This window comes from Glandiceps talaboti, chromosome 17 (assembly GCF_964340395.1).
Source record: "Glandiceps talaboti chromosome 17, keGlaTala1.1, whole genome shotgun sequence".
Taxonomy (NCBI): domain Eukaryota; kingdom Metazoa; phylum Hemichordata; class Enteropneusta; family Spengelidae; genus Glandiceps; species Glandiceps talaboti.
Genome location: NC_135565.1, coordinates 13,968,501 through 13,980,999, shown reverse-complemented (window position 1 = coordinate 13,980,999; position 12,499 = coordinate 13,968,501). Strand labels below are relative to the sequence as shown.

Genomic DNA, 12,499 nt, shown 5'->3' with positions numbered 1-12,499 from the left:
CAAACATCATACTTTGATTGGCTGTTAGAAGCAGGTTAGCAGAGGTCACAGTCCATTGATGACATGACCCCTTACAGGTCACAATATTTCAGCCTGGCTTTGTTTGTAGAAGTTGTTGAGAGTTACACAACAAACATCAAATATATGATAAGTTTAAAGTAATGTTGACTCTGGTTTGACTCTAAGGTAATAATGTACTCTAATAGTTAAGTATAACCGGAAAGACTTGAAGTATCGTTTTGAAAGCTCTGACAACATGTCCCGTCATCTGTCTCTCAAATATGCAATTTGTTTATTTAACCTGCCTGTAAAGCTCTAAAATCATGACCTTTAGTTTTCTCTAAATCTCTGATATTTATGTGGGATGCAAGTGTTTATGTAGATATGGTGGAACAACATATATTTATGTTAAAGTTGGCTGTGGTGGATAATACATACAAAAGTACCCCTCCTATTACCACACCCCCACTGGTGCCCCCCCCCCCCCCCCACACTCACACACACATTGTACATTTATGTTGTGTATCAAATAATACAGGGCTACAAGCTGTGTTTTCTATGTCTTTGGGATGTAATTTTTTTCTGCAAATTGAAAGGTACTCACAGTATTCTACTTATTGATTTATACTTAACCACCACTTACAATTAACTGAACTCAAACCAGGTATTAGGATATAACTTATAAATGATCCAATGACCACAAAATGTACAGGAACTCCCTACAATACTATCAACAGTTCTAGAACACAGCATGCATCAATATTAACATTTCTACTGGTTTGGAGTAATTTATTTGTAAATATTTTCACTTGAGTAAAGTTTATATATTCAGCTTGTGCCACTTTAAAATATAAGTTTTCTTGTGAGTCACTGTATACATGTCATATAGACCAGGGAAACATAAGTTACAGGGACACCAAAAATATTTGTTCATTTGTAACAATGTAAGTATTAAATGCACCTAACTGATTTAAACACAAGAGGACTGAATCATCATCACCCCATTCAGAAGACTATTTCAGTCACCCCCCTCCTCACACTCTTATGCTCCCCTCCCTGCACTCTTACCTCCCTGCGCTCTTACGCATCAAAACTTTGACAATTCTCTAGGTATGAGGAAAAGGAATTGCACATTATCATATACATGTATATGTATGTAACCTCCCCTCCCTTGCACTCAAGCTTTCATTAAGTTTGTAAATTGACTGTGTTATAACTTATACTATGTATCCTCAAGGTACACACAAAAGTACATGTACCCCCCCCCCCACCCCACCCCACCCCACCCAACCATCCTGCTCTTTCCTACAACTTTGTAAATAAGAGGATACTACGTATCTATAATACTAAGCGGGAGTTTTTCCCAGGGATATATTCTGATTTGGCCAAATGAATTAGTAAAATATTAGCCGAGTTATGTTCACAAAACAGTTCTACATGAAATTGTTGGCATTTGTTGCTTTGATGACACCTGTCGAGTGCTACTCACAGGAGGAAGTGATTGGACTTAGTGTGTATTAGAGTTTTGGTTATGCCATATACCAGTTTTTTACCAAACAAAATATGTATATCCCATGTGAAGCACAGGGTTATTTTCTAGTATTATATACAAACAAAATGCCCTCTAGCGTAAATATAGTTATATTAAGTAAACAAACTGAAACGTATACACGGTATGTTGTGATATTAAAGTATAGATATCTGATATGTAATTCTATCTAAGTCCTGGACAAACATTCATGCATCTATCTCACACAGTTACCAAAACTTGGTTCGGTTTACTGTTACATATACATGTATACATTTTTGCTAAGCTTGTGAACTAAAATGAGGTGACACTGATCTGATTCTCACAGACAGGGCATTTCATTACTTTATATTCTAAACTGAGTGATGGGTAGGTTAAATCTACAGGTATATGTATCTACAATTCCCTGGTCTTTTACCATTCTCCAATCTGAATAACTTGACCTGAAGAGGGTTTTTAGAGTTAACACCATGTTCAGATTAGCATCAAAATTTAGGAGCAAAAAACAGTTGTCCAGCACATCAATGAGTTGGTCCATGACCAAACGAATAATCCTATGTAATTCTCATAGGCGCTACTGATAAGTTTAATACTAATGTGAGACCTGGGATTGAAACTTTGGCCTTTAATCAAAATAAGTTAAGTTTTAATTAGTTACATAATTTTTTCTTTCAAATTAACTCCAGGACAGTTTTTTATTCTGTAAATGGACAACACACAAGGTCACCTTACCAATCTCTGCAGACTAAGCAGACATACCTACTTCTAATACAGTCTGGTTGCTAAGTAAGATCTGAAGTGTTTTTTACCACCAATAAAGCTATGAAAATGTTGAGCTTAATTTTATTACTTGACAATACAGTATGGTGATGTAGACAATAAATTTTGTAACTTGAGGACTAGGACCTGACAAAAAAAAATAATATCGATTGCATAAATTAATGTCGGTATTATTTATATAGAACACTGGGGGGTCCAGCTGGGGGGGGGGGGGGGGGGGGTTCAAACTCTGACATAGTTACTATGAGTAATGCTGTCCTAATTTTGACATTTGTGATCTAATAAATCTATTATCAATTGTTAGAAAACTATTAAAGTTTAAAATGTCAATATATTACATTCTAACCACAAAATAGTATTGAAGAGTATCGGGTGTCAGGATGAACCAGGACGTATCAATTACACTTTTAGACAACTTTTTATCAATTTTGAATGAAATACAAGTAACATGGGGGGGGGGGGGGGGGGGGGGGTGTCAACATCAGTCAGTGATAAACAGTGTCCGGACATTTGTGTGTCAAAGTACATGTAAGTGTATGGTGAATTAGAGTGAAAATACATATGATAGATTATGATACATTTACCTACCCAATCTAATACTTAATTTTAATGAAATATACAACAAAAATCACAAAGTTTCATCACCTCAACCTTAGTCTGGAATCTATGCTGTCCCGTTCAATGTAAAAGATGCATGTTATGTTTCAGAAGATACATAGGACAAAATTATTATACATCTACCCAGTCTCAGACTCTAATGCTTAATGTTTTATATTTACAGGAAATATAATTCAAATATTCTGTACAAAGTTCGGACACCTTAATCCAACTCTGGAATTTATGCTATCCTGTTTAATGTAAAAGATATGTGTAAATGTTCTAAGATATCGCATTTGTAAGTTTAACTTGTGTAGCATCCTAGCTATTGGATAACTTTCACAGTATCGTCTCATCCAACATGATAATTGATATGTTGTGTGTGAGAAGTGACAGTTGACTCTGTCTGGATCATTCTATAACTAAACATACTATGCTCAGTATTACAATGCTAACAGAGCAAGAACAAACAAGAAAAATACTTAAAATTAAAAACTTTGTATATTTGTGGTTTAGCAATAATATATACTGGTCTATAATATTTGTGTTAATGGTGGTAAGTACTTGTAATCCCATGAGTTACTCAGTTACTGTAAAGGGTATCTCATCCAAATGTTGTTCTCACAGGTATTGCAATTAAATATATAACTATGCACACACCACACACACAAACACACATGCACATGCACACACACACACACACACACACACACACACACACACGCATGCACACACACGCACACACACACACAAAGTGACATACACAAAGTGACACACACACAGCAACACACATATGGACATGTACCATATGTGCATACCTGTGTGTCTCTCTAGATATGTGAGTACATGCCTGTGTGTGTCTCTAGATGTGTGTGTACATGCCTGTGTCTCTCTAGATGTGTGTGTACATGCCTGTGTGTGTCTCTAGATGTATGTGTGTACATGCCTGTATGTCTCTCTAGATGTATGTGTGTACATGCCTGTGTGTCTCTCTAGATGTATGTGTGTACATGCCTGTGTGTGTCTCTCTAGATGTGTGTGTACATGCCTGTGTGTGTCTCTAGATGTATGTGTGTACATGCCAGTGTGTGTCTCTCTAGATGTGTGTGTACATGCCTGTGTGTGTCTCTAGATGTATGTGTGTACATGCCTGTGTGTCTCTCTAGATGTGTGTGTACATGCCTGTGTGTGTCTCTAGATGTGTGTGTACATGCCTGTGTGTGTCTCTAGATGTATGTGTGTACATGCCTGTGTGTGTCTCTAGATGTATGTGTGTACATGCCTGTGTGTCTCTCTAGATGTATGTGTGTACATGCCTGTGTGTGTCTCTAGATGTGTGTGTACATGCCTGTGTCTCTCTGATGTATGTGTGTACATGCCTGTGTGTGTCTCTAGATGTGTGTGTACGTATCTGTCTCTCTAGATGTACATGTGTGTATGCCTGTGTGTCTCTATATGTCTGTCTCTGTGTCTATTACAACATTTTTAAAATCCAGGCAAGCCTATGTGTATTGTTATTATAATGAGAGTTTAGTAATCTACAAAAGACCGCAGACCAAGCATAGACTATTAGACCAGTGTATGATTCAACATATAGGAATGTCTATTGAGTCTTTGAAAATTTCAATTATTATGGTTCACTTGGTCAGTTTAACTTAGTAATCTTTTAATATCTATCAACAGATGGAGGAAGACATATGTAACAATTTTAACCATGTAACCACTTCCTTTCAAGGCTTTTATTTATACTTCCTAGACCACCAAGTTTGTAATCTTTCATCATCACTTTTTTTCTCTTGATCTCCCCCCCCCCCTCAAAATTTGGTCAAGAAAAACCAACAAACACAGAGATCAAAATAGTGGTAATCTATTTCAACCCCCCCCCCCCCCCCCAAAAAAAAAAAAAAAAAAAAAAAATTATGTTGTTGATGTTTCTACATGCATGTTATCATAAGAATTATAAATTGGTTCATCATATATGGTTCAAATTTACTGGTTAAAAAATAATACTTTTTAGAAAAAATAAAATTTGCCCCTTCCAAAGAGTATGTTGTTGTGGTAATGGTTCTGCTATGTATGACAGTATTACTGTATAGCATGATCTTACATGTAAGGCAGAGAGATTGGTCAAACCTGTATGACAAACAGTGTATGAGTAACACAGATTTAAACAAATTCTCACTCCCCTCCCTCCACCCTCTTAAATGCTATGCTCATTTGTTGGTGAGGTTCTTACAGGGGGGGGGGGGGTATTATTTTAATATGGTAAGGCATAGATTGCATACTTGAAATCCTAAAAGTGCCTACAAGTGCACTTTTGGGCAGATCTAGGAATTGATTATTTACATACACATACTCTAAGCTCAACGTCAGTCATCACATTCTTCTCATATTTGTCTGAGGACTGCCAGGGAGTTTAAAGCTTGGTGTGAAATTTCCTAACTTGAAGAACTTGTAGGACCACTCCCCTGACATTATACTACTCTATTTAAATACTACCCCTTCTAATACCAGCTTTACTCAGTAAACCCATGGTTTCCACTATTGTGAGGAATAAATGCTCAAACATGTGAAAAAACTAAACACGCATATTTACATCACAAAAGAACTATGAATGCTGTCAGACAGAAAACAAAGTAAAGAACAATTCTCTAGTTAAAAATACTGAACTAGATAGCAATGATGATAAACCAAGACTTTGCATGGTTCAGGTAAACTCGCACCTGTTCACAACTGTGCACACACTATACAAACTTTGCGACTTTTGTATGCATGAATGGTTTGGTACAATACTCTTTTCAGACATGGTATAGTTTCACACTCTATGAGATCCTACCAAGTCCAACTGTGAACAGTGAGCTTACTGAATGAGTGAAAGTAATGCATATATATGTCGGCAACAAAAATTTATAAATGCAAATGAAGTTGGAAATAACTTTTTTTTTCAACCCCTAAAAGAAGCCCCACAAATTCCCCAAATGGTTCTACAACTTGAAAATATGCAAGCAATTCACAAATGCTTGGGCAATGAACAGCATTCTAAAATGGAAAATTTTGCAGACAAAATATGTATCATTTTAACAAGAAAATAAATGTGTTCTCACAGATGAGGTAATATACAAAACCCGGTGTGACATTTTTGTTGATAAATTGTGCAAATTAGTTAATTCAACTATGACCTTTTATGGATAGCTTTTTACGCTAGATTATCAACACCCTGTTTGGGCACAACTATTTCTTACGAGGGGGTTCGTCGACCGTCCTAGTCGAACTGTACACCAGTATGTACCAAAATACCTTCATAAAAATACAAGTACCGCTATTCTGCTAACGATGTCTTGGGTAAATTTTGACACCACTATAAACCTGTCTCCTTTACGGTGCAAATAACACTTGTTATAATGTACTAAAACATCGGCCGATGACCTCTGCTTTTTGTGAATGATGCGACCCCGACACGAAAACAAGCTAGCATTCCAACACATACACGGTGTAAACTCCAACTTAAGTTTTACAATCATGATAATAAAAAATAACGAATATCACCCTGCTCTGATACTGACGTGTACATTGACAGTGTGTGGGTTACTTAGGAAAGTTTCATACGGGTTTAGATTACTTCATAGCAAAGTATTTACGTAGGCTTCCCGGTGTAGACCTCACAGGAGTGACTCGCTTCGATAACGTTACTAGTATATCATTGATACTGTACATACAGCATAGCAGTGCTTAGACGTCGAAATCTCGGCAACGCAAGCATGATCATAAAATCGGACACGACAGTAAGACTTCATACATACTCCAGTGTCTTAGTCTGAAATATATTTGACATTCCTACCTGAAAACACAGGAAAATCCGGCTGAAAGACAAGGCAACTTCGGCAGCACCTTCGAGTCTGCAAGCGAGATGGGCAGATGCACTTAGCTGAATCACGTGATCAAATTGTCAAATCGTTATTGGATAACAAAAGATTGATTGGCATGATGCGTTCACCACAAGTTTAAAAGTTTAGTGGCGGTAGGGGGTTGGTTAACATTTCTAATATTTCTGTCGTGCTCAGACACAGTGGCCGTATTATTGAATCATGTGGACATTAAGACGTTTCCAACATGTTTACGAATATGCAATGAAGCTTTTAGCAAGCTTAAAATATCTTCTTAAAGACAAAACTTTATTTTTGGAAAGATTTCTTGGGACAAATCCAGTCGTTTGTTGGAGAGTACTGCATTAACCAACAAACCAACACGAAATTTGTGTTTTGCAGTATTTTACTTTGCAACGACACACTTGCCCCTTTTGTTCATTTCAAAAGGGGAGCCTATAACTTTTAACTATTTTCAAATAAAGTGAGAATATGGTACAAATACAGACTGTATGTAGGTCTCAACTGTGGAGTGAAAACACAAAACTTCAAAATGTAGGACAAGAATGGAATGTTGACTATCGTTGCAAACCACAGCCTCTTTTACGACATCGTCAAAACGTGCTGTTTCGAAATGTAGCAGAAGAAATAACAGCTCTGGTTTGTGAGAATGAAAGTTGACGTTCAAAACTTAAGGACAGAAAAGTTTGTCAATAGGTAGTAAAAGTTATAATTAACATAGAATGGACTTTGGAATTAAACTCTTAAAAAACTTTTGCTGTTACCCATTCAAGAAAACTACAACCTACTCTCAGTTAGAATCAATAAAATCTTGGGTTACTCTACAATGTCTTGAAATAGAGATCAAAATGATATCAAAATTTAGTCATTTTAGAATCCAATATGGCCACCATCCAATATGGCCATCATCCAATATGGCCACTGTGTTCACTCTAACGGTAAATAAAAGATGGAAGAGTTTCTTGAAAACAAGACAGATGTCATAAATTTTATTATTTCAAAAGAACTGGGAATGAGCTTTCATACAGCTAAGTTTTGATAGAACTAAAGAGCTTCTATTCTTAAGATAATTTGTCCCCAAGGAATATTCCACCTAATGAAAATTGGTAAAAGAGGAAAAAATAATTATGAGTGCAGTAAAGGAATCATATATTCTCAGTTATATGTATTGAAACAGAAATAATAAGACAATTATCATAATTTGCCTGTTGGATGGTAAATAAATAAATAGATAAATAAATAAACAAATTAGTATAGTTTATGAAAAAACTAATAAATAACAGGATGAGGGTCCAGTGTTTAGTGCAGGGGGAAACCAAAGTACCTGAGTACCTGGGGAAAACCTGCGTTGTTCGGTAGAGTCAAACTGAAAGACACTCTTCTTACTTACAGTACGGTAAATTTAATCAAACCTAGAATGGGTTTGACCCTGCAGGTAACAGGCAAGTGGTTTAACCACTCCACCACAAACAAGTTTATTCAAAGCAATCAGGTATAATAATAAATGTATTCATATAGCCTATATATAATAACATTCTAAGATATTCACACTTCTCAATGTAACCTTAGGTGATGCCATATTAATCTCTGACCTCAGATGACCTGATTTGAAGTACTCTAACAGACCTTGAAATCCGATAAACCCCATTTCATTGAGACCATCATAACATGAATGTTGAGTTGAGTGAACACAAAGTGCTATTTTTAATTGAAAAAAACACAATTTTCCTTTATTTTCACAGAAGAAGAATGTTAGAGTTAAAAGCATCAATATACTTAACCACAGCTGAAAGGACAATGTCAATGGTTACTTATATCTCATGTAAATATTTAGATATTTTTTAAAACCTACCACAATAGATTCTTTATAGTCAGTAATTACCTATTTAGTTCTGTGTATAATCTAAAGTTGGCCATAAGATGAAAATGTTGACTCGATATGGACATGTAGTATTTGTTGGTGTTTACATTACTAGCATAAGCAATTCTATGCATTGAAGGTGAAACTGTTGTGGGAATGTTGACATTTCAGCCGAGATATATATGCCTCATTGTCGATTGAGGGCGCTCTTCTGAATTTAACTGAAGTCAGCCCAATGAAAGAATGTGAATCTTTAGGAACAAATTGATTGGCTGAGCTTGAACTATTTCATTTCAATGATATTTAAATATGCTAAATATATATAGAGAGATTGTAGTATATATTTCATTGATTCAATTTGATACAAACTTTTGAACCAAGTTCACCAAACAATAGAAACAATAGAAAAGGGAGGTGGTGGTGTGTGTGTATGTGTGTGTGTGTGTGTGTGTGTGTGTGTATGTGTGTGTGTGTGTGTGTGTATGTGTGTGTGTGTGTGAGGGGGGGGGGGGTGTAAGGACAAACCGTTACACAGCTGCAGTATAATGACTTGGCATCCCAAGAAAGTGTAAATGATAAATAACATAGTAGGCTAAAAAAACACAAAATTTCAATACATGTCTATCAAACAGTATGATAAAAAAAAAATTGTGATTTTTTAATGTCAGCCAAGTTAGTACGTGGCTATTTCATATCCATCTTGTAATACCAATGAGTGTGACCTACTGTTACACTACAAATAAAAATCTTGTCATTTGTAGCATTAGAGATTTATCTACCACTGTGAACATACTTTCAAATTCTCTAAACAAATATTTCATTTTGTGTTCTGTTAGAGTAAAAAAATCTAAAGTGCATTTTATTCAGAAACCCTTGCCTCCAAAACATCCAGCTGTTTTATTTTCCAGATCACTTGAGGTTTCAATTTTGCCATCTTGCAAATAGTTTACATTGCAGGCCAAGTCACTCTGATCTCTGCTGGCCCGTTTCTCTGTGATCTGATTCAGTTCATAGGAATGTGTTGATGGCTCACACCAGCCTGACTCCATTAAAACACTATCCTTTACTAGAAAATGATATTTCCAAAACACAAGTGGAAAAGGTCGCCTGAGATATATTGCATATTGCAAATTCTTTACACACAGAACCGTACCAATTGATACTATTTTTGATCTTTTATTGGCCTGTCCTCTTAAAAACCTAGTTCCGTTTTTTTTTACTACGTGTCATTAGTCAAGTAAATATCCCATAACCATTGGTCTAATTATCTGTGATGATCGACTTATGGTATTTTCATTATTATTTTTTTCAAAAACTTAGTTGCTTGTTTTACCCTAGTGTCATAGTCAAATGAGTACTCCTAAACACAGGTCTCAGTACATCTTTGATAATTTCTGGTGCTATTTTCATTTTTATTCGCCTGTCCTTTTTTAAAAAAAATATAGTTTCTTTTCCCTTTTTTGTTTTACCATTATTAGTAAATACACCAATCCGATTAAAGTCTGATGTGGTGAAATCAGTTCAATTTCTTTATTTCACTGTATTTTCATTGTTTAGTATCCTTTGTTTTGAATATGTTTTCAATTCTAAAAACTTTGAACTGAAATCAATTAAAATTATTCTACAGAGTCAAAATGGCAAAATATCAAAATTTAAGTACAGCCACAAAAGTATACATATATGTTACTAAATATAGTATACACATAATTAAATATATATTTATTGAAATGACACTCATATCAGATATGATACAGCTGAAACTGCTAAATACTGAAACTTAAACCAACTAACTAGAGCTTGACAGAAAGTGTACATGTAATAGTATACCATACTCATATCAGTATTTCAATTTAGATATATGTTTGTTGCCTATATCAAATACACCTGAAATGGCAGAATAGTATCAAGTATAAAGTCATTCTTAAATGGATTAAATGTTCATTTATCCCCAGAGGAGGATACAGACATACATAGAATAAATAAAGGGGAATATGTGAGCCAAAACCCAAAATATGCATTGGCGTAAACCACAACCTCTTTTATGACAACATCTAAGATGCATCACCAAGAGGTTGTTTGTTATTTCGCTGTGTCGCGGTAGAAATAACAGCTGTAGTTTGCAAGAATGAAAATACACTATAGACTACAAAGCAAAAAAGAATATCAGGCATTGTCCGTTATCTTGAAACTATCTATTATGAATTTCACAGTCGCTACAATAGTTTTTATCTACACTTGATATAATTACGGTAAACTTTGTCTGTCATCTTTATCTATAATAGTAAGTTGAGTTGCAAACAAGAACTTGGCATATGGAAATTGTTCCAATTTGATTTTTTTTCAAGTAGGAAATTACGCCTGATAAAATTGTTTTATGAATTAAAAAAATTCCAAAATAAATACCCAATCCTTGTCTATATGGGCACTATTAACTATTATAGGGCTTGAAACAAAAGTTCCACTTTATGTGTCATAAATATATTATTTGACATAATTAGACATATACTTATTGAAATGAAATCTAGCATCAGATGTTAACTAGCAGTATGTAAGTACTAGATACATGTCATACTAACATGTCACGTATAACTCACAATGTTTGTGTATCATTTCTCAATACTATTATACTGTCACAGGTTCAGAGATCGTGACACATTTTTCATTATTTGTCATGGCTCAATAAATCACAACAAACTTCAAAACTGAATAGATCAAAATTTCTGACTCACATTGGTCTAGGAAGGTCAAAGGTCAACAAATGTATGATCTCTAATTATAAATTATAAATCATTCAGAGCAAAGTTCTTTTTGTATATTTTTTACAACAGAAACTATACATTGAAACAGCATTCTTCATATTGTTTTTGTCCTTCATAGAACATTTTGAACGTTACATTTCTTGCTGGCAATATTTGAAGGGTATGCAAATTGTGGATATCAACTATTAATATGAAGAAAAAAACATTTCTAAAATTTCACTTTTTTTCAGGAAATCAGTTTTCAACAGTTTTGAGAGTAAAAATTGTCTGTTCTACATGCCTTTATGGGGTATATTGAAATTAACCCTGTTTTGCCTGACTAGTAGTTAGATGTGTAGAAATACCACTTGGGAGAAAGAGGATACAATAAACATTGCTGACTTGATATAAAAGATGTATGGTACATAATCAGCAAATTGTGAAAGTCACATAATTAATATCAAAATAAAGGGAAAAGACATGTCTAATATTGCAAGAATGAATGTTCACGGACTCTGGGCTCATTGTTACTTATGAAAATTTGTACTCAAGAGTCAAATAATAAAATTTTAAAGTAAATCCCAAATATCTAATATTGTTTCAGTTCTTTAAAAATCAGATTTCACCAAGGTCTACGTACTTGATCTGTGACTCAGCCTGCTACACTCATTCATATAGACAATGAACACCAATGAACGACTGTAGCAGAGTCACAGACCAATTGAGTAAACAAACTGTTTTTAGAGCAAAGACTGGACTGCTAGGTTCATACCTTTATGGACCATGAATTTAAGAACTAATGTATGGTATGTATAAATATACACAGTTGTGACACCAGATGTTACAAACAAACATTTTATTCCCTGGAGTTGTACTCATTCCATAAACAGTGAATCATGGCTTGGTACTAAAATACTTTTTATGTTCTCTGGATATGACTCAATGCTACATATGGAAGGCAACATTGATACAATTAAAATGGTATCACACTTTGACAAATGAGATACTTCTACACTTCTCTATGATTTCCTGGACCTTCAATAATAGTTATTCATATATTTGATGTGGAAAAATTACATGATGCATGAATGCATGCACACACACACATACA

The 12,499-nt window shown here is 34.8% G+C and overlaps 1 protein-coding gene across 7 annotated transcripts in view; it reads right to left on the bottom strand.

The window, feature by feature from the left end:
• LOC144448710 (troponin I 2-like) overlaps positions 1–6,853 on the bottom strand; it is a 43,293-nt gene extending 36,440 nt beyond the window's left edge. For all 7 annotated transcript variants that reach the window (XM_078138999.1, XM_078139004.1, XM_078139001.1 and 4 more), the window contains exon 1: positions 6,744–6,853. The gene's annotated coding sequence lies outside the window, so the exon portion shown is untranslated. The remainder of the gene's footprint in view (positions 1–6,743) is intronic.
• Positions 6,854–12,499: the final 5,646 nt, after the last annotated feature.